We start from the raw sequence: 25,192 nt of genomic DNA, 5'->3' as shown, positions 1-25,192 counted from the left end.
AAGAAATGTCTTTGCTTTCCCCAAGCTGATCAGCTTCATTAATATCAAAACAAATCACTTTTTTGTTTGCAATATAAATCTGAAATAATACATTATATACACAGGACAGTTCAACAGTAAGTTGTGGGAATGTTATAGGAGTCAAGGGGAGTTCACCAGCACTATTAATCCTGGTTGAAGCATTCTGTAAGCTTCTTGAGTTTCAGTTTAACTTTCACCTAGACGCACAGGATATTCAAGAATTGCTTTGGTCTATTATGCCGATCACAATGGGAGGCAGAATATGCATAATTCTGTACAGATGGAGGCTCTGTTAGTTCTCTAGAGCCTAAAGAGAAAACGTTGAAAACAGCCTCAAAAGAAAACAACAAGGACGTTTTCAACACCACAAGTCAAAACGGTCTCATTCCAAGCAGGAGCTGGAAGACACTCTTCCTGCTGGTATTCAAAACGTGCTTCGCCAGCCCTCATCGAGCTTCAGCAGGCATTCAATTGCATGCTGTACACAGCCACCTCTTTCTTTCTCTATTCCAATTTCACCACTTACACGCTCCCCAAATGCATGTCCTGGTTACCTTAAACTCAATTACACCTCAACGTCAATCTTGTTTTCCAGAGACACTCTTGTGGCAGGGGGCTGCAGGTGTTAAACCTCCTGGGGTATGTATGAGAACACTGGACAGTCACAGACGTATTACAGAGCTGGCTGCTGATAACAAACCACCACCTGTCGATTTATTTTAGAGCCGGTTAACCCCAGCACATAAACCATGGGGTCAAACTGAACCTGTTCTCTCTACCTTAACCCTCATTGTGTTACTTTTAGCAGGTCTTGCATATTCTAGTTACAGACTGGTCTTTTGCTTCGCATAAACTGACTGTCCAAGGTTACATGGACAAAGTGTAAATGTTCCTTTTCTACGACAGTTGTAACTGCTGTTGCTCGGCTAAATGTGAAAAAACATTTTTAAAAAGGTGTTACATTGAAATAAATTCCCCAAATCATACGTTGTGTAGTTCCATTTGTCATGCTGATCTCACATTTGAAGTTTTAAAAGAAATACATGAACCATATGGACTGGAGAGGAGGCTCTTATTGCAAAAACTGTCCCCCAAGGCAAGAACTATAGTTACCAACAGGGGACTATTATGCCTGAAGTAACATGCTATATATTAGTCTCCACAGAAATCTCTGGTCAAATTTTCTAAAATCTGCAACGAGAAAAGAGTGTTTTCTGCAAAATTCTGCGGCAATGACTAATGAAAAACAGTGGCAACGTGTATAAATAAATAAGAAAAAGTAAGTCACAGTTAGTTAAATTCATTTTTTTATTAAATCACATTACTAAAATCTAAAGAAAAAACAGAACAAAACATGTTTGCCATATTTTATGGAAGAAAAAACCACAAACAATAAAGCAAAGGCCTTTTTAATTTTTTTTTTTTTATAAAACTTACAGCACTGACTATTGGATGCAATTTTTTAAATATACATTAAAACATAACAATTCTTAAATAAATGACAGGTATGGCCAAAACATTAACAAACATTATTAAATAAAACTATATTTAAATCACATTAGTAATAATAACAGTTGCCTGGCAGAATAAGATTGGTCCTTATTGTTTTTCTCTGACCTTTCAGATAGGAAGTATAACAGAACGCCGCTTTGTTTTGAACTTGTGACCAAACTATAAAATCTTTTTGTGAAACAATAACAGTAATAAAAATCTATTATTTCGGTGCTAATTTGGATTTGTTTCCGGAGCTCACCGATGGCCTTAGGATCTCTCCATGGCTGAACTACAGCTCGCAATGAAACCCCGCCACACGTCTCACTGTACAAATAGTAGTGTGTATGCACTCCAGTGAAATGTACAGTGATAATAGGGAGCAAATGTTGGAGTTTTGCAAAAAAAAATAAAAAATTCTGCGAGAGCAAATTCCATGATTTTTTCCGCAATCGCAATATCCTTGAGGGACTAATATATAAAAATGAAACAGGTAAGAGTAATTTCAATACATTTACAACTGTAGCTTAGGAAGTGCAATTATGCTACCTGAAAGTAACGCATTCAAACCAAGACTTTTCTTTAAACCTACAGTAGTATGGTACTAGATAGGTGTTTTTTTCAACTGCAAATACATTTTGCTATACAACATGGTTTTTCGTTTTTTCAAAACTGCAAGCCTGTAGAAACATCTGTAAACCTGGGCTTACTGTATATATCAGTTCATTAACCAAAATAAAACTTTACATTAAGTGTAAATTTGTTTATTTTACGGATTCTGCAATGAAGACAGTTTGCAACCAGGTGTTGGAGCCCATTTAAAGATTGGGTTACACTAGGAGAGTTTGAAGATTGGGTTACGCTAGGAGAGTTTGTTTGCCTTAATGCTCACCTGCTTACTGCTCCACCACTAAGTAGGTTTCAGGTATTTACAATAAATAGATGCTATTAATACAGAGATTTTCAACTACGCAGTATGTAGGACCTCCATGGGATTACAGGGGTGGAACATGCCCGGTCCGGCAAACTTTTACATGCCCAACACAAAATTTTACACGTCCAAGTGTGAAACTGAAAAACGCTTTTCTGCTGCTGGTGACGCTACACCGATAGAGGACTTCTGGGCTGCATGTCCTGTTGTGTGTCAACAGTCTCAAACATCCAATGTTCCACTGCTGCATGCACCCTCTTAGTTGCCTTATTTTTTTTGTTTTCATCAAATAAGCATACATCCAGTGCTTAATTTGTGTCAGGGCACAGCCCCAGAACCTCTGGGCGTGCAGAGTCATATTCACAGTACCTCTAGTTAAAAATCTCATACAATTCTTTCTTTTTAAATACTCAACACAGTTGTATCAAGTCTACAAGTTCTTGCATGCGAAAAAGACAGACAGGTTTTTTAATTAATTAATGTCATCCTTCTGGAGTACTCTGAATGTCTTTTAATTTGTTTGTTTTTTTTAAACCATTTAAATGCAAAACCATAAGAAAACATGCCTACCGACTAATTTATTATTTATCCTGACGTTGTCTTTAATTCTTTTTTCTGCTACTACTTTGTATATGATGCAGAATACATGAATGTAAGCATCTAACACTAGTATGTATAACACTCTTTCAAATAAACGTGTTATAATTTTGAATATGCGCTTCTTAGGGTCGGTATTATTGTTATTGCTTGCGCCCCGGCACCTCTTTCTTTACAATATTTTAACAATGGTGTACACAATGACACAAAATAACATTATTTTAAAATAAACTTTAAAGAAAGCTCAAAATTTGCTGATACAGTCAGTTGTCACTGACAGCAGAATAGCTTAACCAATAGCAACTCAAAACACTCAGGCATCACGTTCGCACAGGAACGCAACACTAGAACACAGGAGATGCTGGCTGGAAGGGATGCAGGTAAAAAAAAAAAAAGAAAGAAAAAAGTGATGTGGGAGCAAATATGGAAGTTTAAACCTGTAAAAGTAAACGCTTGCTTTTGTTTTCGGGCATTGAAAAATTGCAGGTGCCTGACTCAGGCATGCAAGCATTTATTATTTTTTTTTTTTTTACATGCTCTGGGCGTGTCAGGCAATATACATTTTCAAATACTATTATTATTATTATTATTATTATTATTATTATTATTATTATTATTATTATTATTATTATTATTATTATTATTAGACCGTATTCCATTACATACCATGTCCTGTAAAAGGGCTTACTTTATATGTTGGTTAGCAGATGCTCTAATACTTCCAACTCTTATACATACCTGGACTTGAGAAAAGATCTCCCTCCAGAGTGTAATCTGTCAAAGCAAGAGTCAAAGTGTCAAAGCTGTCCATCCACAAAGCTCAGGTGACTTGCAAAGTATTTAAAGTAGAATAGTCCAGCAGTGGATACTAGTGAGAAGGATTAACTTTTTTTCTTAATGTGAAAACAGTAAATACACCTCAAAATCAGAATCCCTATTTATGATCAATCAATTTTTATTTTATATAGCACCTTTCATACTTGTGTGTGTAATTATATATATATATATATATATATATATATATATATATATATATATATATATATATATATATATATATATATATACACATATACATACACACACACACACAGTATATATTACATATATAAGAGAATGATGTGCACATGTTTCGGTGATGATGATGATGGTGATGATGATTCACTGAAAAATTCTTCACTACAGACATTCGTCTTTCTGGTTGTGTTAATGAAATATGCCTTTGTTGACAGCCCATAACCTGAGAAATGGTTAAAAACATCTAGGAGTTAAAATATTGAATTCATTACACATACATTAAAAGCACAGATGCAAATCACGGAACATAAAAAATACAAACATAACCCTGTTTACATGTCACAAGTGTATATAGTTTTCTAGGGTCTACTACAGGCACCTGTAAAGTCCAATGACACAGGCTTACAAAAGCTTATTATTGTTTAAAGGCTATATAACATATTTAAAACTGCTACACTGGTAAACTTATATTAATCTCAGTTTCTGAGAAACTAAAGGTAATTGTACACACATAGCCTGTTAGTTGTTGTCTTTATTTCCTCTCAACTAAATCTCATGTTTAAAAAATATACTGATCTAGAAAAGTACATCGTCTAAAACCACCACAGGTTAAGGGCTGGTAAAACCCGAGTCTACTTACAGCCTAGCCCTATGGCTAATACAAAACATGATTAACATTAGCATCCAACTCTATAAATAAGAAGGATGCTGCAGCTGGGATTTTCAGCTACAGTCCTACACAGTTTCCTGCTGAAACTACACTGCCCATTTCAATGGACTCAGTCACTTCCTGTCTGAAGAGTGGCTTGCCAGGAGGAAGGGAGAGAACGTTAATTGCCAGGGAGGGGTTGAAGTCAGCTGGCTAATTTCTATACAGGTTTCTAAATGGTTTCATTTTTCAAATTGATTACACCATTCATTCTGAAAGTGAAGAGGACCTTCAGCAAGTCAGCGATAACAGAGAGTATGAAGATTTTTCTGATTCAGCTCCATAGACTTGATTATTAATCCTTCAGGCAATCTAGAGAGAGACTTAAAACTTCCAGGACTCTCTTACCCCATAGGTGAGCAAGTAATACGTGCTTTCTGGGGAAACTATAAATGGCAGGAACACCACAAGTGTTTATTGTTTTTCTTTTTTTTTTTTTTTTAAATAATTTTTTTCTACCAACTTCATTTGCTTCCTCCTTGGTGGGACCCACAAACTGCACCAAATAGCAGGACTTTTGTTACCATGCTACAGAACCCTGGAGGCAAGGGTTCTGCCTGGGCCTGACCAGCAGGTGATGCTGAAACATGAACAATACACAGTTTATCACCACCATAAAGGCCAATGGAGCTCTACTGAGGGTCCCCAACCAAGAATGGCACAAGTGGGATTTTCCTTGACTAACTCACTACACTAAACAGCAGTGCTTTTACTGGGGACCTAAAAGCAACATGTTTTGAAAGCTGATGGCAGATCAACTTAAAATGCAGGCCAACAACAGTGGTAGCTTCCTTTTTAGAGAAGGTATTGTGAAACCACCCTTACCCAAGTGCTGTATTGATTTTACTATTTTCTTTTTATATACAGTAATTATTATCTTGGTAATTGTAAAATTAAAAAAGCAGCAGTCCCAGATCCCCCCCCCCCCCCCCCCCCCCCCAAAAATTTTTTTTTTCTATGGAGGTCTGTTTGCCTAATTTCTGAAAAGCTATGATACAATTTTTCATTTAGCCCACTTATAAATGGCTAAAGGAGGCAGCTGTTTCCTTCCAATGTACTGAGCCAGTGGATTTACAGTACATGGGCATCACGCACTAGAATACAGAATCTGACCTGAATTAAAATGATTTGTACACCTGCTATATATTATAAACACAGTGCACCAAAATCACCAGAAGACAGACCAGAATCATGATAAGCTCTGGTTCTTTACCAAGAGTGCTAAGGAGCAGCTCCTGCGAATCCAGGAAGTAATCGCTCTTTTTTTTTTTTTTTTTTTTTTTTATTGTCACATATGCACGGTAACATTATCTTTAACTAAATCACAGCTGTCACTTTTATACAAATATAGCTGCAAGATTAAAGTGTGGGAAGACCTCAATGTACTCAAACAAAGATATCTGAAGTAGGGGTTTCCTACTGGGCGGCGGCTTTTTAGTATTGAACTAAAGAAAACAAAACTGGAATAGCGTTGGTAATTCTAAACTACCAGCTGGTACTGTTGTTCCACACTTCTCACACTGTCAATGATTTTCATGGTTAGAATCTCACACTAGCTCTGAATGAACCAAAAATAGTGGCAATGAATGTGGAAATTGCCAAACCGAAATGGATGATGAAAAAGAAAAGAGCACCCGATATAAATCAATGAAGAAAAATTTGTTATTTCAGTCTTGTGGAGTGCAATGAGCAATACAAGGATCAAGAGCCATTGGTTGGACAGTCCTGCGCTACAGTGTACTGCACTGGGTTTGCAGATCACTTTACCTGCCGCCACCCATTCAGAGAGGCCTATTTGTTTTAGATGAGCAGGGAAGCCTGTGCTTGGTGTTATTGTACTTGATAATTTTTTAAGCGCTTCTGATTCCAGTGTATGGCTTTAGTTCTCAAACAGTGGAGATACAGAACTGTAACCACTAAAAGAGACCAGAAAAGGAGAGCCCACTTTTAAAACTGGATCTGCCCTTTATAAGGCAAGCACTCAATGCAGCAACAGCAAGGAGTTTCATTTTTATTCTTTCACCACATAATAGACTTTTGTAGCATACTACTTGAGTCTTATACCAGATAACACTTTGCATACCAAGCAGTTTGCTGGTACTTGTTTTCCATACAAACCAAATACTACAGCAGTAAACTTTTATAACTTTTGTTTTGGCCCTGACTGAAACAAATTGAGTGTTTTGCAAGCTATATTTTAAACTTACACTTTTAAATCCTTGCCCTGCCCTGTATATATATAAAATAAAAGGGCGGTAAATCCAATAGGAGAGGCCAGACTCTGCTTGCTTTGGTTAACAAATACCACCACAAACACCTCTGATCTTTTAGTATTGCAACCTCCAGATGCTCGCATAGCCACTTCAGCTAAACTAATCAAAAGAATGATGAAGTAAATCAACCCATAAAATTCTGGCTAATTAGACAGCACCCCTAATTACGAGGAACAATAATGGCCATTCTAGAAATTGACACATTTAAAGAAAACTTGCTGTTTTAGTTGCACCAACAAACTCAAAATGCATTTCTTTGAGAGCTTGCACGCAGCAATATCCACCTGGTGTGCTGCACACCGATGGGTATAACTTATTTTGTAAGCATACTTACAGATGTAATGTTATTACTGTATAAAAGGCTAATCATTTTAATTCAGCTGAAATGAACGTAGCAGCCTAGACACCACACCCTTTCCAAATCACATCCCTTCCTATTTCCGTGGCTGTGTCTGAAAATACAGACAAGTAGGGCCGTCTATAAGTAGTAGTATTTGAAATGTGTGATTAGTATACACTTTCACTATTCTCTACTGCCATAATCACAGCTCACTATAACACTACAGATAATTTTTACTGGTGTCAGTCCTGGTGGGCATAGCTGTTCAGTACGTTCATGCTTAACCACACATCTCCACAAGTTCATTCCGGACCTGACCTGATCCAACAGTCCCTACTGTAGCAAGTATTCTTTTAATTGCATGCTAGTTTTGTGCAGTAAAGTGCATTCCTGTTCAAACACGACTAATTGCATCAAAGACACTTGCAGCCTAAAACGGCTAGTGAATTTGTCTTCAAGCTTGTGTTACCTTTCTGGGGAGATATTTGCCCCCCATCCCAGATAATGATGGAAACAGTGTGTTGGGGGGATCTTTACATTCCACGTGCAGTAGAACAGTATCATAAAATCAACCATTTTGGATGGCAAAATGTTTCTCCTTCACATGTTGATTTAGTACATGTCAGCTGTGTTATTTTTTGGGGTTCCTTTGTACCAATTTACTGGAGGGGTCTTAACGCCTCCGCTGGATCCCCCCCCCCGCCGCTACCCCCCCCCCCCCCCCCCCCACCCCCCTACACAATCCAATGTTAAAGACTAATTAGTTGATTTTATCAATTATTTTTTCACCTCAATCTTAAAATGGGTTTAGCTTTCCTTGGTTTGGTGGGATCACTGCAATGAATACGTTTGTGTAAACTGAGCCATTCCGCAAGTATGAGATGTGCAATGTTACCTTCTGTATAATGAGGAAGGAAGCTTCCCTGCAACCGGACTGATCCACAGACCATTAATTTGCTCTTAAAATCCCTAGCCTGAGGCTGGGAGAATGAGCTATTGCAACACACAACATTCCCACCATCTGTTTCTAGTGATCTATAAGACTTACTATACTAGGGCACTGTGGGAACGTGCTTTAGTACCCTGCATTAAACCAATTTGAGAGCTGCTTTTATTTCCATGAGCTCCTGTAGCAGCCAATTGGAAAGGCTAGCTTGGGCATCACAAGAGACAGGGCAGGAACTACTGGAGGACAGGGAAACAACAGGGGTGTGGGATTCATGATTCCCATCTAAAAGCAATAATCAAAACCCTATGCTTTACGGGAGACCCTTAAAAACACAGCCCAATTTAAAAAGGTACAGTTGTGATGGCGCAGCAGTGAGAATGCCTCAACAATTATAAATTTATAGAGAAAGTTATGGAAAGAAGAATCCTATTCCATATAACTGGATCTATTAAAAATGTTCCTGTCTGCCAAATGCAACCGTATGCCATGAAATGACTGCACTCCCTCACATTCATGTTTAATGAACAAATAAAACTTCAAGGTAGTAAGCAGAGAGGAGTGGAGCTGAATGTCTCACTGCTTCCTAACTGGGTTGGGGAACAAATGAGGAAGCTGTTCTTATTTCTCAACTGACCATTAAATGTCAATAAAACCACCCACAAATCACAGCTGGCTAAGAGGACACCCCGCCTTTATGATTCACTCCTTTAATACTACCTCATACTGGCTGTCTCACGTCACTACCCTATTCAAACACATCTCCTTAGTGAAAACAACGTTGTAGAATCATGAAAGCTTTAGTCACAGCTGACTAACTGCAATTGACTCAGGAGAACAGTCACTGAACAAGTACAGGGAAGTTATGAGCAAAGATTTGCTAAGTTTAGCATAGTCTTCAGTAGGGACTCATTTTTTTTACTCCACTGATAAAATGACTGACTTCTGGTCCATTACTGGGTGATATCAGGCGTGAATTCATTCAAGGCCCATCACAAAATAATGGCCAATTATTTATTTCTTTGGCAAACTTTATCCAAAGCGACTTACAGGTTTTAGGCCTACTGGTCATTTCAGCTTTCATTTTTATTCTTTTAGTAAAATGAGAGATTACTGAATATAACCCTTAAATTGCAAAATATAATTACATCAAACACTTATTTCAATTACAGCAACAACTGGGAAATTTGATATCGTGGCTCTTTTGGGAGCATGATAATTCCATTGTGAGGGTCTAATACCCTGGAACACAAACAAAGAGAAGGGGAGTTCGGCACAGAGAAATACAAGAACTGTACAAAATTAAGAAATTGCAGTACAACACACTGTAGGTAGTAGCCATCCAGTGTAGCAACAAGAACTCGAACCCTTGTACACCACACACTGACACCCTGACCTCTACACTACTTGCACCTCATACTAACCACACAACTCTGTTGGTTATCCCTTTAACACGTTTTCACTACTTCATTAGGTTATTCACTGTTAACTGAACTGTACTATGCACACGACGCAGCAACAATATGAAGTTATGTTAAAAAAAACAAAAAACAACACACGTCTTAAAAATGGGGTCTGTCTGGACTCTCTATCCTGAGTACTGCTGCTATCACGGGCTGACTGGTCCTGTAAACAAGAAACAAGAAAATCATTGGATTCAAAAATCAACTTTGCTGCCAAACCAACCAACCCTGGCTTCAATCAATGCTTGTAAAATCCTGCTGCAGTTCCGGCACAGATTTAGTTGCCAAAAGAGCCCTGTACCTTTTTGGTGTGGTAGAGATTTAAAAAAAAAATAAAGAAAACCTTGACTTTCCCAATCGATCCATCCACCCCTGGAAAAGTAATTAGGTCTGGAATGGAATTCATGTAAACACAGAGCAGGCAGTTCAAAGAATGATCCCCCATTTAGTTGCGTTTTTCTGTTCCTTGAGTTAACAGCCATAGCACAGAACATAACACAGGAGTGAGCTAACAGCTGTAGGAAGAGGAGGAGGGGGGGGTAAACAGAGGACAGACAATATTCCGAGCAGTGGAGGCATCTGTCTAAAAGCTGCAATAAGTCAGCCCATCCTTACTTGTAGGAGCAGGACATGCTCGTCCTGAAGACATTTCAGTCAGACAATTTACCCAATTTTGGCTAATGCATTAGAGTAGAGGTCACTTTTTTTTTTTTAAAGCAGAACATAAACAGCCTTCTATCTGCCCTTCAGAAGCAAGGAACTGGGTGAACCGGGAACTGGCAGACCACCAAACCAACAGCAACAAAAAGTGCCATACAATCAGTACGTCAATAAAGACCACCAGGGAAAATATTTAAAGATGGGCTCTTCTTTTTCTTGGCAGAACAATCTGTCAACGCCTTTAAGATAATGCTGGAACGGAAGTCTTCCAAAATCTATGATAACCTGTCCTTCAGGAAATGCAGGGTGTGGGTCGTTGTGGGAACATATCTAACCCTACTGTACTTTCCACCAAGGGAAGTGTCGTAGTAGGTCAAAGGAGCTACTACACAGTAGTAGAAAACTATGATCAGCTCAGGAGAACACAAAAATGTGACTTGGATATAGGGCCTTAAAAACAATGCAAACAAAACACGGAAGCCTTGATTTTGAAATTCTAGTGCATTATCCTGCCAGGGCAAGTTAAAGTTATCCAAAGAATCCAGAAACCACATCAACTTAATCTCTTCAGGCCTGCAAATCATAAAGCCAATACTGTTTGCAGTGTGCAACTACATTGTTAAAGCCGATAAAACAGGGCAAGGTCTAACACACAGTAAGTCAACATGTTTGAATAGTTCAATTTTAGTATCAGTAAATTGGCCCAAGTTATTCTTCAAATTCTTGTAAAGCACAAAAAAAAAACTTGACTACAAAAACAAGAGTTAAGATGCAGACATTAAATACTGTTCATTAAATACTAGTGGTTTTTTTGTTGTTGTTGTGGGGCACAGCTTATACACTGTAATAAGAACATTTTTCTCTCAAGAATGCATGTCTGTCAGATATTTACAATATTTTATTATTACTTTTTTTTACATTCATATAGGACCTCATTGTTACTGTAACAAGACAGGCTACTACTGCGTACTTCCCTTGACAGTGTGAAATAGGTTGTACATGAACAAATCCATTCTGATGGCTCTAGAACAAGCTACTGGTTTGACAATACCAGCATTCAACCTGGTCTGTCAAAAAAAAAAAAAAAAAAAAAAAAAAAAAAAAAAAAAAAAAAGAGTACAACATGAGGGTACAAGCCTGCTAGTGTCTGGTTTTGGTTTGTTAACCAGACCTAATATGACTATCGGTTCCATAACTTCTCTGACCGCTCTAGAGATCAGCTTGGTAGACCCACTGTGGGAGGAAGCGGTGAGAAGGGGGGGGGGGGGGGGGGGGGGGGGGGGGGGGGGGGGGGGGGGGGGGGGGGGGGGGGGGTGGGGGGGGGGGGGGGGCACCACAACCTCAGGAAAGTGCTGTGATACATGCTTGTTGTTGTGTACAGTGCTTCACTTTCTCTTTTATTCACATCATTCAAAGTCTGGCTTACTGATAGTGACCGCAAAAGTTCTAAATAAATGCTTCTTGCAAAATAGTCAAAGAAAAAATTAATCACAGAGACTGCAAAAAGATAAGATTAAGAAAAACATGATTGATATTAGGTGTGGACAAATGTGAAGATAAAAATACAGGTTTTACTGTTTATGGTATCTCAATGTGTGCTTGCCTAAAAAGACATTGACTCCAATAGCATATAATGACAGTGCCTGACACACCCAGTCAAAAAATGTCCAGTTTGGAGATATGGTCATAAGAGAGTTCATTAAACATTAAAATAGTGTAACAACTGTTAATGAAGGGCAGCAAAATGATGCAATAGTGTATTGTATGTTATCTATCATAGTGGAAACTCTTAAACACTTTCAAGAAATACTGTTTCCCTATTTATGAGTGTCAGTGGGTAAGCAATTGTTAAATTTAAAATTAAAAAGTTTGGCTAGAAGCTTCACAGCTGGGTAAGTATTAATTGCCACAAGCATTAGACGAATGAGATCGTGGGTGCCTCCAGAAAAATTCAGAATTTTTTTCAGAATCAGTTACAGTATCAAAGGCGCATGATTTAGAATAATGTCACCTATCTCGAGGGTCCCATTGTCAAGGCTACAGATCCCTTTCAGCTTGAATGTGTGTCCATTTGGCAGTCTTGAGACATCTGACACTGAAATTGGAATTCCTATGTGAAACTGTAATTTTCCCCAGCCTTTTTGTTGGATAAAATTCCCCATTAAACACAGCTCTCCCTCCAGGCTTTCTTCAGTACAGAAGGCTTTCATAACCAACAATGGAACCAGGGATTGCTGTAGAGGACCCGTCTGATGAGTTCCACAAGCTTCACAGGTCACCAGAACTTCATTGTAGGCGTTACCTCTTCAAATTTGGTGGAAAAGCATTCGAAAATCCTCGAAGCATGCACGTATGAGCAGAAAACCTCCAACACAGGCAGAGGACCAGAAATCAAAGCGAGGGGAGCAAAACATATTCTACTCCATCATCTCTATAACTCAGCAGTCTTACAAAACGCATCGGGGGTTGACAATATTAGAAGATGACACAGATATATTACACTTGATGCATTACGGTACTGCGTTTTTTTAAGCTGGATGGTCTTTTTAAATGTGATTGACTTCTCAATAACCTATACAAAGCATCAACTAGTAATATTCCCTTTAACTAAAAAAATAGGACAGAATTTAAACACCTACAGATAGAAATCTAATGTTAAGGGATGTCTCAGTGTCCCTAAATGCCCAGGCAAGTACATTCGAAGCAATACCAATTCTTTCTTGCAACAAGTACAGTCAATGGGTATTTCCATAAATAGATAACTGCGTTTAGTTAATGTAAATCAACAAATAAGAGAAACACTTAGCAGGCAGTGGTTGCAGAAAAAAAAAAAAAAAAAACATAAAAAAAAAGTATTTTTCCAGCACAGAAAACAATCCTCTGACAGTTTGCCCTCCCAAAAATAGGTGGGTGTCCTTGCAAAGCAGGTTGGTGAAAGTCTTGCTCTTTCAGCAAAATTCTGAACAAACAAAAACTACAGTATAGGAAGCAGTACTGCTGGCCTGCTAGCATTTATTACACCTGCCGATGCTTCAATTCTCTGTAAAATCAAGTCAAACTCTACAGTACCGTACAGAGTACATATTTATTGTGCATTTGAAAACTGTTTACAGGACAGACCTCTTGGCACAGCTTGATTATTGTCACCCCATAAACATGAAGCACTCGCATTCCAGTATGACAAAAACCTTGCAAGCGGTACTCTCACTTGACGGTGCCTGTGTGTGTTGTGTTGTCAGGCCCATGCAACTGGGTGGAGCTGGATGAACCTCCCACATTCAGCACAACCAGCGCAACATTTTCCTAACCCTCAGACTTGGGCTTGCTGGAAGTTATAAATACATGTGGTGTGTTTTTCCACTCGGTATTTTAAGACACAGAGATACTTTAGTATTGAAAACAATAATGACCAAACCCAATTGGAAAAGTAAAACAAGGCCTGGTAGACAAACAGCATACTTGAGTGTTCCAGCTCTTAATTTACTTGTACTGCAAGTAATTTTCATTTTGGCATCTTTCACATTAACAATACTTAAGGCTGACATTGCCAGCCACACAGCTACTGTATAGAAATAGCAGGCATCTTCTAAGCCTCCCATCATATCCCATTTCTCATTTTTCCACAAAAACACAACCGTAATGCTCTATCGGTTTGGGAATTTGGGGGTTCTGCATTTACTTTAGAAGAATAACAGCAGCTGCCTATTAAAGTCAACAAAAGCTGAATCTCCCAAAAGGACAGGATTCATTCCTCCTAAAGCCTTGGTAAAATCTCTGAAAACATTTTAGATTCTCTTTCTAGCTTTGCCAATTTTTTATGCAGAAATTCAATCTGTGTAAGAGATTGTGTAACCTTAACAGTGTGGACATCAATATCAGATCCATCACCACAAGAATCTTGATCTTGTCAGTAGTCAGATGTGTAAGACTTGCCAGTGTAGCAAACTTACTGTTTTCATGGAATAGCCCTGAACAGTAATAACTGCAATAGGGTGTATACAAGTAGCTTGATATTGTGACTCTAAAAGTGTCTGCTGATAAGATGGTCTCCTGGATATTGCTTTTCACTCCCACTACGTCGTGGTGATAAATTGGACCATTTCAGTGCCATAAAGAACTTTGGAGAAAAACAGGGAGAACTTAGAAGGAAGAAAGTTACCTCAGAAACTTACAACTACTTCTGCAGGGTTTTTATTACTTTTTAAAAGCATCACTATGGAGGCAATAGTAAAAATCTACATATCTTTATAAATTCTAGCCTCACTACATTCTTCACGAGAAGAATCAGTTTACAAATTAATGGAACATTATATGATTTTTAAGACTACTAATTAAAACAGACTAATGTAATGTCTGGTGAATGGAGATCAATTAATCAGGTGTACAAATTTAAATATAAGCTTTTATGCAAAAAACAAACAAACATCCTAAATAACATAAATCTAGCATTAAACAACAAGCTGCAAGTAGAAGTATTTCCAGCAGTGCATAGCATCTGCTACTGTACAATTTGTTACAAGTCCACAATACTGGAAAAATAAATGGAACTTCCTTAAGGGAAACAAATCATCCTCTCCCAAAATCTTGCAGCTGCTGCCTTGGGTTCTCCGTGCAAGGCATAAGGTATGGAGCTAACATTTCTTAATCTTGTTTATACCTGGGGTGTTGCAGTATTGTTCATTTAATTAAGTTCAAAAAAAAAAAAAATACAAAAACTGTTGACAGCTTCAAATGCCTGTATTATAGGTGGCTGTGTGGTCCAGTGGTTAAAGAAACAGGCTTGTAACCGGGATGTAGCCGGTTCAAATCCCAGCTCACTGTGTGACCCTGAGCAAGTCACTTAACCTCCTTGTGCTCCGCCTTTCGGGTGAGACGTTGTTGTAAGTGACTCTGCAGCCGATGCACCCTAGTCTTGTATCTTGTAAAGCGCTTTATGATGGTGGTCCACTATGAAAGGCGCTATATAAAAATAAAGATTATTATTATTATACTATTTTTTCCCTTTTTACAATGCATATGTTGCTCTTATAGTGAGAGAAAGAAAGGAACAGTTTATCCCCACCAGTCAATGTAAAGCAGCTGGTGCCAAACAGGTACATAGACATAAAAAATACATACCTCAATATTTGAGCAACAGACCTCAGGATTATTGCAGGGAGACATGCAATACAAAACGGCAATTAAAGCTATATGCCAAGAGCTGGTTTCACAGACCATGATTAGCACTAGTCTTGGATTGCCTAATGTAAGTAGTCCAAGATTGGTGTTAATCTTGGGTCCCCTGAAACCAGCCATAAATACTTGCAAAGGCAGAAAATATATGCTTAAATGAATGCTTTCCGACAGAATTGAGCTGTGCAGTATAGTGAAGATCATGTGGGAAAGAAGGCACTAGCAAACATTTGTCTACTTCACTTATGTTTCCTTTAGTTTTACTTAAGAATTCGAACAATATTTTGAAGTTATGAGAGATGATAGGAAACTGAGCCTGTCACAGGAACAAAAATAAATTATATCTCTGGTAGTCTCAGCTCAGGCCCCCTGCCAATTCAGTGTTCTTACCAAGTAACAGATTACTACAATACCTCAGCATCTACGAGAAACATTACAACATTTCTGTGCAGTGTCATGCACTGTTAGCTGAATTCCAGAACCACAATTAAAAGACTTTGTGCCCTAGCAGAGAAGGGGTGTATGGGTAAAAGAACCCCACAAACCACTTTCCAAATATTCAGATGTTTCCCTGTTCTTTAACCACTATATCACCCAAGAAAAGCTTCACTCTACATCTGTGTTCACCAGTTAAGTTTGCCCCCATGACCAAAGCTTTAATTTGACTGCACAACATGTGCAAACACTGCAGCTATGGCACATACTTGTGCACACACATCACAGTGACTTTTCAAAGAACGGCCATATGGTTCCCAGGCCAAAACATTTCATTAGGGGTTTGCCTAGTTATTTATCCCTTTTACAACTAAAGACTAAATTACATGCTGCATTTGGTTTCTGTATTTGGAGTTTCGATCAAGTCAGACATGTCATTCAAACTGTCAATTCATTTTCTTGTACTGTATTATTCAAATATACCACACAGAACAGGTGTTGGCACCATGAGGTAGGTCACAACGACCCACATTCACAGCAAACTTAATCTCATGCTTGTGTATACACTTTAATAATAAAGTTATTTCCAATGTAAAGCATTCGACAGCCAGTCAAGAATCAGTACCATACAAAGTATGCTTTGCTGCATTACATCATATGGTGCACTGTATTCATAGCTGGCCAGGGGGGCTAATATAGCATGACTGGCCATTGACATGAGGTCATAGTTTTGTACAGTATGTCTATGCTGAAAATAGATAGCACTAACAGAAAAACGATATCTAGCTTCATCTCCATTTCAATTGCTAATGACCCTACACATTTATTAAAGAATGAAGCAAAAAAAAAAAAATGTTTTTGTTTGGGGAGAAACTGCAAATCCCGTGCTGTACAACAAAGGCACCACAAGTGCGTGTCTTTCCTGTGTTTGCTATGTTTTCTTAAACATAATTTACCAACAAATGTGTTTCTTATCATTACATGATATCTATATCAAGAAAAACAACAACATTCATCCACAATGAATGACATAATTATTTGCATGTTGTCCATTATGTATGTTACAGTATATGCATTAGTATGATACAGTAACATCATATTACAATGGCAGTCAAAACAAACACAACGGATACATTTTTAGGTAAATGTATTAACGCTGCAGGTTTGGATACAGAAATTGACTAACGCCTACGTAAAAAAGCAACAATGTAACATGAAGGTCTTTTTTGTTTTACAAAGACGAGCTTATTCTTAAATGTGCCACATGTCTTGTGCTGCTGTGCTAATATTTACAGTACTGGGTGGGGATCCTAAGCTACGGTGCGACTACTGTGTTTGACAAAAAAATAAAACAAAACAAACAAACAAAAAATACCTGTGTCTCTTACAATAAATTACATTACAGCTTACATCATTGTAACATTATTTGATCTGATGTCGTGTTTCCCTGTATATCGATGTACATGGTAATATAAAATGTAGGTAAACCATGTGCAGACTGACCATAACCATAATCTATATAAAACTGCACACATTTCGGTTACTTTTTTGTTATAATTAAAACTTGACATTTCAGATTCTGCTTTTTTCTCACATGGTTTTATCCCTCGTTATCCTACAGGCCGAGAGTGATCCGCGGCTCTTTCCTGTATCTCTCTCCCTCAGTCACAGTCCCCTAATATCCAAAGGATAAGACCACCACGCAGCTTCCCCAGAATGGAATGCTTCTTCAAAAGGAATAAAGACAAAACCTTAACATATACTTTGTTTAAAGTCATTTATAGACATGTTATAACTTATATTCCTAGAAAGACTGTACGAATCCCATCTCCCATTTCCCAACCTCAATTGAACAACGAACTTTTCATTCAGATTTTCAGAACAATTAATCCGATTACTCTATGGACACTTTATAACCTTTTTCTAATTCATAAAAAAATGCCATGTCCTGTCCTCCCTGACTAGTCGCCTTTTCCACCTTCTATTCAATTTTTCTTCTTGAGAAATCTAAAATCGAATGCAGCTTACTTCACATACTGAATGAAAACTGTCAGCTTTTCACTTTGTCCAAGAATACCCTTATGCTACAGAATGTGCATGCCGTTTTCAATGCCAGTTTAAACTTACAAATAAAAAGCGTTACTTACTGTCAGAAAATCTTTGGGATTCGCTAGCGAGGGGATCCCTTTTCCTTCCTTCTGTGCTCTGAACTAATAACACACAATCTGGTCGCAAATCCACAGGCAAAAGTGATAAAGCAGAATGTTTGCTTTTATTTTATTTTTTAGGCGTGATTGTATGTCACGGTCCGTTCCATCATTATTATTATTATTATTATTATTATTATTATTTCTGTTCTTTCCCAGTTGCAGTTACAAATTCATTCAAGTGGCTAAAGCCGACCACTAAAGTAGACTAAGCAAGGACTGGGGTGGGTTTGTGCTTCTCATTTCCTGTCCAGCCCTAAATCAGCCTCTACTAATCAAACTAAAGGCGCACTGACTGCGCTGGTTGACGAACGGTTGTGTTATCTAGTCAGATATCAGTGTTCCTTTGATATGGATATTGATTGAGTTGGCTGGATTAAATAGCCTAGAATAAAGATTTTTCACACTAGCGACCACAGCAATGCCCTCGTTTTCGCTAGACTCCCGGCTCTGTAAATGTTTGGAACGCGATTGTATTGTTCTACTTTTATGATGCTTTACCACTGGAGAGTATATACTGTCTATTTTCTTCAACATAAATAAATAAATAAATAAATAAGCCTCTAGGCAAATTGCAATATGTTATTGCGAACAACATATTGTGCTATTTATTGCAATTGCAACCTATATACATTAAGGTGTATCCCTACACATGTAAAAAATAAAATAAATATAAGACTCATAAAACAACAGTTGTATACTACTGCTGGCCTACCTTACTGTGAAATAAATAGTAATAGCAAAACAAATAAAAAGCAATGACAAAAATAAGCCCACAGCAACTAATGGAAGTGATTGGTTTTGCACAGTACAACTATGCACATTCATTTGAGGCCATTAGTGGTGGTCAATCAATCAATCAATCAATCAATTTTTTTTTTATTTTATACCTAGTCATGATGTCTGAACTGAACAGCTGATGCTGCTTCTGCTGCAGCTCTTATACTTTACCCAATACTCTTGGGTAGAAGTAGGAATATGTTATGATAAAGAATAAAATGAAAAGACTGCGTTTTTTAGGATACTCAGGGACCTGTTCAATAACCTTCTAATAATCGACTAATGACACAGAGGACTTGGGGACTGGAAAGAAAGGAATGTGGTTTTATTTTCTCCCTAAAATATTAATGAGCACACTAAAATGCTTTTTCAATACAAGGAGCAGCTACATGACACCAATGGTGCACCAACTACTGGAGTTTTCATGAAGAATCCATTAGTGGTCAATCAGCTTTAGGCACAGTGGAAAAAGGGAGTTGAAACTGACCTCTCTTAATAATCCCACACCAACTGGCCCTTTCAAAGCTGTTTACAGTTTTACCATTGTGAGAGAAAAACACACCTGTAATACAAAAAAAAAAACTAATCAGAAACTTTTCTGCCCTGTTTTGTTTTTCCACTATCGATACAGCAATAGTTTCATGACTCACCAAGGGCGAGGGCGGTTACATTTTGAGAGATCAAACTTTGTTCTGGCTAGTCAGACAGATACAGTAATACTTCCAAAGCCATGACTCAAGATGTCCTCAAATTATCCAAAACATTGTTATTGCTGCAGCACAGTTTTTCAACATGCAAAGACATGCAAAGTTTTGAGGTTACTGAGAAACAGCTGTAATGGAGTTTGCAATGAAAACATACCATAATAAATATGTTATGCTTAACAAGGGGTTCCTTAGTAACCATTGCCTTTTATACACAAGAACAGTTTGCAACAGATATTGATCACCCGTTTTATTTATAAACTTTACAATGTAGTGTTTATTTTTGCGTGAGTCAAGTAAAGTATTGTTCTTGAACACGAAGATGTATTTTTAATGAATAAGTAGCTCAAATTGTATTTTCTTAGAGGGAATTACTCAAACACTGTTTTTAAATTTTTTTTAAAGGTGGTAAGGTGATTTCAGGAGCGCCGCCTTAGTTCTGGTTATCTGCCATGCATACATGTAACAGGCAGGTAACAGTAGTGTATAGCCAGTGTCTAGTGATCTACCACTTTGGATCATTTTTATAATTTCGATTATATTGTCAGTCACCATAAGCAAACAATAGCAGGTCGCTTTTGTTATGTCTTACATACAATAGGAAAGGTATTCATTTGTTTATGGGAAACTATAGAAGAGAGTGTTTAATCTATCTAAACGCACTACTCATGCACAAACCTAAAGTATCTTAGAGCTTTTAAAATGCAATGCCTAACCCGATATCCCATAAGACAACAAGTTGCTTTGCAGTCTAATAATAGCTCACCCAGTTACCACTTACCTGTAGCTGACTATTAGAATAAAACTGAGCCTCTACCTTTAGATAAAGGAGTATTACCATACCGGCATGTGAGCGGCTTTTTAATTTCAACTGCATGTATGGCATTTCTTTTGGGACTCATTCATATTACAATTGACATATTATCTAAGCGAAAGGCACACGAGGCCTGTCTGTGGTATGATTACTATGCTGCATACTGTATATATTATAAAAGGACAGGACCTCTATAGGATTTAAAACAACCCCTTGAAGTAAGGTCAGCTGTCACCTGAATAAAATATACAATGGGCACTTTTTTCATTTTACCGCAAAATTGTTTTTACAACAGCTATAAACTGTTTTCTGACAATTTTCACCCCAAATGTAAAAATACGAAGAAAATCCTTGTGGTTATATATTCAGCAGATACATTTGCATAAATAATTAATTTGCTTTAGTGCAATGTAAAGCTGTCTGTTTAATGTATCTTAGTACTGACATATAGTAAGTTGACCTCACCAGCTTTAAACTGTCATTTAGAAACAAAGAAGGTATTGGTTATTGTAAATGTAATCTACATTAGTATAATGCTGGTTTCACTGAAATTCCTAGCTATCTTGAGTTCCAGGGACTCTTGCTCATTTTGAAACATTGTTTATTAAATACCTAATTGTAATTATGTGCTTTTGTCAGCCCCTGCATCATGTACATGAGAATTTTATATCATAATTAAGCATGGCAGATTTATGTGAATAAAACATTTCTTCTTCTTCTTCTTCTTCTTCTTCTTCTTCTTCTTCTTCTTCTTCTTCTTCTTCTTCTTCTTCTTCTTCTTATTACTGTTGTCATTGTTGTTGTTGTTGTAATATTGATTCATTTAAAAACAATGGTAAGGTTTGTTTACTATAAAGATCACAACACTCATATGGAAAAAAAAACAGTGAAAGAATATTTGTTGTACTGACTTGGAAGATATGACAAGATTTATCTTGACTTTGACACCTCATCCAATATGGCTGCCTAGCAACCACTATAGATGTTTGTCTCTGTAAGGATTTCTCTGGATTTTCTTCAGATTTTAATGAGTGATTTTAACCTTCATATACAATTAACTGTACTCTACAAGCAATCAGGCAACATAATCTCCACATTTGATTAAAAAACAATTGAGAACCAGGCTGAGAGATGGTGTCTATTAACAATCACCAGAAATGAAATCCAGAGCTCTCGTTCCACCCTGTTCTGACCTTTGTATGCCTGATGTATAATTTTGCTTTAAAATTGGAAACTGGGATAATAAAAATAATCCCTTTAGGAGTGCAAAGTGGAATATGAGGGAATTTCAGACACTTATTCATTAGATCACAGGGAAAAAAAAAACATGTATCTGTCTGGCTGTCTGTTTATTTAAAAGATGTATTACTAGGAAATCCATTTGTCAAAACTATGATTGCTATTGGTGTCCTACAGACATGCACATATATATATATATGTGTGTGTGTGTGTGTGTGTGTGTGTGTGTGTGTGTGTGTTTCTATAGAAGGTCTACACCCCCTTTCAAAATGTTCACTTCTTGTTGCCTTATAGCCTGGAATTAAAATAGTTTTTTTTTTCATTTATCTACACATTCTACCCCACAACTTCCAAGTGAAAAAAAAAAATTCTAGAAATTTGTAGAAAATTAATTAAAAATAAAAACTGAAATAAACCAAATAGCTTGATTGGATAAGTGTCCACCCCCCTTGTAATAACAATCCTAAATTAGCTCAGGTGTATCCAATCACCTATACAATCACAAACCACGTTAAGTGGCCTCCACCTGTGTTAAATTGTAGTGATTCACATGGTTATAGGATAAATTCAGCAGTTCCTGTAGGTTCCCTCTGCTGGGTAGTGCATTTCAAAGCAAAGACTCAACCATGAGCACCAAGGCGCTTTCAAAAGAACTCTGGGACAAAGCTGTTGAAAGGCACAGATCAGGGGATGGGTATAAAAAAGTATCAAAGGCCTTGAATATCCCTTGGAGCATGGCCAAGATGATTATTAAGAAGAGGAAGGTTTATGGCACCACCAAGACCCTGCCTAGATCAGGCCGTCCCTCCAAACTGGATGACTGAGCAAGAAGGAGACTGATCAGAGAAGCTACTAAGAAGCCAATGGCAACTTTATAAGAGCTACAGGCTTTTATGACCTAGACTGGTCAAAAATTGCATGTGACAACAATATCCCAAGCACCACAAATCTGGCCTGTATGGTAGGGTGGCAAGAAGGAAGCCATTACTCAAGAAAGCCCATCTTGAATCCTGTTTGAAGTATGGGGAAAAAAAAAAACTCTCAGGATAGTCTGTAGCCATGTGGCAAAAAGTTTAGTCTGCTTACAGTGCATTCCTCTCTGACTTTGTTGTGCTGGTTTAACACACAAGCAGCTGGCATTCCACCAAAACAGAGCATAAACCAACACACACCAAATGTGCTTGTTTTATAACTCTTGCCTCCTCTTTCTTTTGGTCAGGAACCAAACCTCACATTTCAAAGGTTGCATACAATATTTTTTTTTTGTGCGCAAATGTAAATTACTTACTGGAGTTCAATCTTTATGTCATTGTAATCAGTCCAGTTAATGATTAATTTGAACCAGAACTTTGCATCAATAAGAGTAACAGAAGGAGCTGTTCATTAATGACATCAGTACAACTGCATTCTTTTCCGATTCTACTTTTTAATTTGGTTTCAGTGGATCTTTTTCTAGCCCTCTGGCTATGAAAAACAAATTGTTCTAATAGTGTTAAAAATGTAAAGGGCGTAATAACATTTTCAATGAGTATGCATCTTCTTATATCTCTATATGTAGAAAAGGTAGGGCTGGTAGTTGAAAGGTCATGAGTCAAACAATACAAGTTAAACACAGCATTCCTGACTGATTTTCTTCTTACTGTTCCACAGATAAGGTGTAGACCTTTTATTGATACAGCACACACACACACACACACACACACACACACACACACACACACATTCAATAACTCAAAATCAAGTCTTAAAGATACAGAAATGTCAACTTTGTGTTTGTAGCTTTGACGTTTAACTGTACAGGCAAAGGCTTGTTTACAGTAATACTGTGTTCATATTCATTATACACATGAGCATTTCTCTGCTGCAAGAAAGTGACTGTCCTTGTTCATAAAATATGAAGGATGAGTTTGCCCTCTTGTGGTACAAGGTGATCGGTACATGTATGTGATTTCTGAAGGCTATACTAGACAGATGTTACAGTATGCCTGTCTGTCAGTCCTGATTCCTTCTTAAGCCAACATTATAATACATAACAATTACCTGACTTCAAGTTCTGGTTCAATATAAAGGACTTATATATTGGATGCATTTGTGGTTATTAAACATCGTCTCTATTTTTAAAAATGTATTTATTTATTTTTTTGCTTTTAATTTTGCCATAGAACCAATACAACTGCCATTGAATTGTATGCACTGCTTTGTACTAACACTTATTTGAAAAGCCTGTTTGTTAGTTTGTAACACCTCTTTGAAGTGACACATCTTCAGTATTCTGGGAACACATAAGTATAAACACTTCTCTGATCTTTTATTTATCCAGTCATATTTATTGATTTATTAAGATGCAGGACATGTTCTGAGCAGTATGGATGACTGGCTGGCAATATATTTAAGGCCGTATACTAACAGGGAATGTGTTGCATGCAGCAAATGCAGGAGATGTTTGGAAGTGTGTTTGTCCGCCTCAGTGAAACACAGACATGCTATTTGATTTTTATTGCAAACAACTGAGGAAGCAATAAGTCCACCCAAGCTCATTGCTAAACACAGGGAACAAAACATTAAAGGAAGGAGACCCTTTTTTAATTGCTTCACCCTGCCACTACTGGGAAACTATCTGCTTTATTGATCAGTCCCTAATGTGATGAAGTGTAAACATGAGACTTCATGCAGGGCAGAATCTGTTTCAAGCTGATAACCAACCCCTTCTCAATGCCCTGCCTCTTGAAGTTACAGACTGATAGGAAGCACAGAAAGGATCGTGTTATTGCCTCTTACCCAACTTGTTATGATCTCACTTTATCTGGGTGTTTTGTCTTCTTGTTTTTCTCTGATTGCTTTCTTCAGCTATTCATTTCCTCTTTCTTAGGTACCAGTGTGTTGTTGTATTCCCATTCCCTGTGGTCATATTTTTCATTTCCCTTTATCTCCCTGCTTTATACCTGCCTCCTTATTTATGTATTTATTTATTCATTAATTCATCAATACAATGAGTACATATTGAATTTGTTTTTTTTTTGTCCAATACACACACACTTATTTGGTGCCCTGTAAAAGTTCATTTTTTACCTTAAGTTACAATGACAAGACTTGCTCAGTTAAAACCCAAAAAGCACAAAATATGTATATAGTCTTACAGTACACTTCCCTTTGTACAAATGCAGAAACAGTAAACAGAGACAAGTCAGATAAAACAAATTTAAAAAGCTGTGTAAGAGCAGGCTGTGATGCCGAGCTGCTTTTTGTCGGAAGTGGTATCCACCAATCAGGAAGGAGCATTGCAGGGCACTATCATGAAACAAAACTGTCAGAATGTCTAGCTTCCAGGAAGTGATATTTCAAAACCCCTGTCATCAGTGCACACAAGCGTTTATGAAAATTGCTAGAAGTTGG

General features: G+C 37.5%; 1 protein-coding gene across 1 annotated transcript in view; it reads right to left on the bottom strand.

Annotated features, from left to right (window-relative positions):
* The window catches only part of LOC121323054 (ras-associated and pleckstrin homology domains-containing protein 1-like), a 103,133-nt gene extending 84,621 nt beyond the window's left edge, over nucleotides 1-18,512 (bottom strand). The window contains exon 1 of the mRNA XM_041263777.1: nucleotides 18,203-18,512. The gene's annotated coding sequence lies outside the window, so the exon portion shown is untranslated. The remainder of the gene's footprint in view (nucleotides 1-18,202) is intronic.
* Nucleotides 18,513-25,192: the final 6,680 nt, after the last annotated feature.

The sequence above is a fragment of the Polyodon spathula genome, chromosome 11 (genome assembly GCF_017654505.1).
Source record: "Polyodon spathula isolate WHYD16114869_AA chromosome 11, ASM1765450v1, whole genome shotgun sequence".
NCBI classification, from domain to species: Eukaryota; Metazoa; Chordata; class Actinopteri; order Acipenseriformes; family Polyodontidae; genus Polyodon; species Polyodon spathula.
The sequence above is the reverse complement of the archived record's forward strand: the minus strand, read 5'-3'. Positions and strand labels throughout refer to the sequence as shown.